The 4,036-nt window shown below is 44.0% G+C and overlaps 1 long non-coding RNA gene across 1 annotated transcript; it reads left to right on the top strand.

The window, feature by feature from the left end:
• The first annotated feature begins 337 nt into the window (after positions 1 to 337).
• LOC133048720 (uncharacterized) lies at positions 338 to 1,756 on the top strand. Its single transcript, XR_009691116.1, has 3 exons — positions 338 to 462; positions 1,384 to 1,434; positions 1,668 to 1,756. It is a non-coding gene; the product is annotated as an uncharacterized LOC133048720 (long non-coding RNA).
• The last annotated feature ends 2,280 nt before the right edge of the window (positions 1,757 to 4,036 follow it).

Consider the following 4,036-nt stretch of genomic DNA (forward strand, 5'->3'; position numbering starts at 1 on the left):
CGGCGCCGCAAACCCAGCTGGACCCGCCTCCAGGTACAGAGCGGCCAACTCGGGCGGCGGATCCACGGGGAGAACTCGGGGGTCGCCCTCGGAGGGAGCCGCCGGAGCCCAGGGAGCGCCTGGGGCCGCGCGAGCAGAGAGGAAAGTTCTTTTTCGGGCCCGACTGCCCAGGGCAGCTTTGCCGCTGCTTCTGTCAGAGCCTTTGATGTCTGCACCTGCCCTTGTATCCACCCTCCCCTTCCTGGGAGGAGATTTTACCCAGAGCGATTTACAGCGGTGCCCGTTTATGCTGCGATTGGTGGCTGGAAATCCAATGGCAACCCATCCAGTACTCTTGCCTGGAAAATCCCATGGACAGAGGAGCCTGGTAGGCTGCAGTCCACGGGATCGCGAAGAGTCGGACACGACTGAAGCGACTTAGCAGTAGCAGCAGCAGATGGCTGAAAATCAGAGCATGTTGTGGTATGTTTTCAGATTCAGGGCTGTTTCTGGGGAAAAGGACTAATTCAGGGACAATGGGAAAGGCATCTACAATCCGGACAGAAATCTACTAGATATTGGGATCCTCCAGTGGGAAGGAAGACTGGGGACAAGACTGAGACTTAAAGGAGCTCCCAGGGTTGAGAAAATTATTTCATTCAATAGTAATATAAAAGGTAAATTTCTCCTGTAATATTAATTGTTTGAAAAATCTTTTAAAATAGATAAGTCTTAAACTCGCACCAAGTTGAAATATTTTCCTTATGCCCCAACAGTACTTTTATGTTCCTGGCTTTAATGGAAGCAAAATCATCAGTAATGTTTTCAAAATAGCTACTTTGTATATATCTCTCCTCACTGAAGGAATGCCATATTTGATAAATTATGACCCAGTAATTATCTTAAATAACCAATCTCAACTTAATCTCAACCAGTCTCAAAATCCTTTTCCCTCTCATGTCTTTTAACCAAGGATCATCTATTAAACATTCCTTTTTCTATGTAGCCTGTTTTTCATTGGAAAGGTTCATTAACTTTTTCAGAATGTCAGATCATATGGATAAGTTGCTTAAAAAGCTGCAATCAAAATGCTTTTGATTTCAGCATCATGTGTGCTCAGTAGGTATCAACTGTGAAATAGACAGTTGGGTATATGATTCCAGCATGCATCTTCGGAAGGCATCACCATCAAGGCTGATTTCTAAAGCCCTGAAAACCAGAGCAGGTCATGATCTAGCTCATGAGTTTGAAAAGAAAACATTTCTGGGCCCTGAACACAGGAAAACCACAAGTGTCTTTGTCACAAATGAAACTCAGACTAGATACCAGCCAGATGGCAGGAGGGTAGTGTGAGTGTGGAGCCTGGGATCTGGTTAAAAACCTTGAAATCTGTGTGTCTTCTAGCTGGAGATCACGGAGTTTGAACAAAAATGAATAATGAACATCTTTACGTGGGTAAGTAACAATGCAAGAGCAAAGGGTGCATTGTGTATGGGTCAGAAATTCACAGAAGAAACCTGCATTTCCAGTGGATATGATGGGGAAGGGTTGTCACCTATTCTAGCATACTGGTCTTAAAACTGAAGTCTCAACTCCACAGCTCTTCTTCTGAGCTCTACTCTGTGATGCTGGGGCTCCAGTTCCTTCCAGTACATTTCTCCTTTGGCTGCAGATTGTTTTTCTTTCAGAGTTCTCCCGAACCAATTCCAAGAGGTGGACTAGAAGGCTGGAGTATGACGGATGACAACCACCATCCATTAGGAACAGGAAAACTAATGGTTGCTGCTAGATGCTCTGTGTCACCAGTCAGATTGGCAAAAACTAAAAAGGATGATAAGATCCTATTTTGGTTAATGTGTGAGCACATATAAGGACTTAAATGGTCTTGAGTATAGGTTAATTTAGCCATTGTTATTGTGAACAGTTGGCAATATGCATGTGCGTGGTTTATGTATTTTGACCAATAAAATTGACTTCATGGCCACTTGTTCGGAGAAAGACACTCACTTGCATTATAAGACACCTGCATATACTTGTAGCAATCTCTCCTCTAAAAGCACTAATTTCTGAGAAGGACTGACTCTGGGGATGACACTGCCCGCACTTAGGGACTGAAGTTTTTATGGAAAACAGGTAGGATCAAACCCAGGACAGCCCAGGCTTGGAGAGCAGAACCTCACACTTCATGGCCCTTGCTCTTTTCCTCCTGACTCTGCTTTGCTGCTGAAAGTCTGAAACCCAACAGAGTTGAGAAGGTAATTTTAGAAGTTTCTTAAAGGAGTAGTAGAGTAGTACTCATACTAAAGAAGCAAGAAACATTATTAATGAGTAATGTGTGTGATATTCTGCATTTGTATCAGATCTCTATGATTTCCCTATTATGCATTTTTATAGTAGATCAAAGCATTTTCTACTACTCCTTCTTTCTCAAAGAATTTCTATGACTTCCTAAGAATACTTCTAGAAGTCTGAAGCACAGAAATTGGAACTGTCTTCAGCATTGAGCACAGGAGAGTTCACACACTGAATATACTGTGAAACTAGCACCCGAGTTAAATATTTTTACCGAAGACCTAGCGTCTTTCTAGTGTTGCCTTTCAGTCACTGCCTCAGGCCAGCTGTCCTGTCTCCCCACTGTGGGCAGCTACTCTGGACTCTCAGTGTCCTGATTATTTCTGCCAGGCATATTTTATGCCTCTTGTAATATGGACTCATTGATCCAAACAGTAGTCCTATGAAAAACTACTGTTATTTTCCCCATACTTGAGAAGAAGATCAAGACAGCATGCATGCCTGCGTGCATGCTAAGTTGGTTCAGTCCTGTCTGACTTGTGACCCAAGGACTGTAGCCCACGAGGCTCCTCTGTCCATGGGATTTTCAAGAAAGAATACTGGAGTGGGTTGCCATGTCCTTCTCCTTAGTGTTTGTGACATTTTTCAGGGTCACACTGCTGTGAAATAGCAGAGATGCAATTCAAAGGTGTTGAAACTTCGAGAACTCTCCCTTCACTTGTGCTGTCTTCCAGTGATTTCCACTGAGAGAACCTTTGAGGCTAGAAAGCATCACAGAACACAGGTCCTGTGTTGGAGGCAGTGAAGATATTGCGTAAGGGAGTGGATTGTTCAGTAAAGCAGGGCTGAGGAGGAGGTGGGAGGAAGAGTAACAGGGGTCAGGATCAGCCACTCGGCACCTCATGTTGGCAACTTCCCTGGAGGAAGTGAGTCCTCTCCCACATACTGACACCAACCGTTCTTTGCTGACTGGGTATAAACTAGTTATACTTGTGACTTCAGGACTAATCATTTACCACAGTTTCAGAGACTCCTTTATACCTGTTTTATTTTGGGGGGGAGGTGAAGGGGTGGCTGCACTCCACAGCTTGCAGAATCTTAGTTCCCTGGACAGATAATCCCGGTACCTGAGCTTCTTACACTGGAAGCATGGAGTCCTAACCACTGGACTGCCAGGGAATTCCAGGAATTCCACCTTTTGACAATCATTTCCTGGAAAGTGTTAGGACTCTTCTGTAGTATAAATGGACAAATGCTATTCCATGATACGTTTATGTAGACAAAATAAGTATTTATGTCTTCATAATGAAAAAGGCAATGTTTTCCAAGGAAAAGCATTCAATATCACGGTAATCTAAGTCGATACCCCGATGAGTAATGCTGAAGAAGCTGAAGTTGAATGGTTCCTCTTATTTTTTTTTTTTTATTAGTTGGAGGCTAATTACTTCACAACATTTCAGTGGGTTTTGTCATACATTGATATGAATCAGCCATAGAGTTACACGCATTCCCCATCCCGATCCCCCATCCCGATCCCCCCTCCCACCTCCCTCTCCACCCGATTCCTCTGGGTCTTCCCAGTGCACCAGGCCTGAGCACTTGTCTCATGCATCCCACCTGGGCTGGTGATCTGTTTCACCATAGATAATATACATGCTGTTCTTTTGAAACATCCCACCCTCACCTTCTCCCACAGAGTTCAAAAGTCTGTTCTGTACTTCTGTGTCTCTTTTTCTGTTTTGCATATAGGGTTATCGTTACCATC

Source organism: Dama dama, chromosome 29 (genome assembly GCF_033118175.1).
Source record: "Dama dama isolate Ldn47 chromosome 29, ASM3311817v1, whole genome shotgun sequence".
Classification (NCBI taxonomy): Eukaryota; Metazoa; Chordata; class Mammalia; order Artiodactyla; family Cervidae; genus Dama; species Dama dama.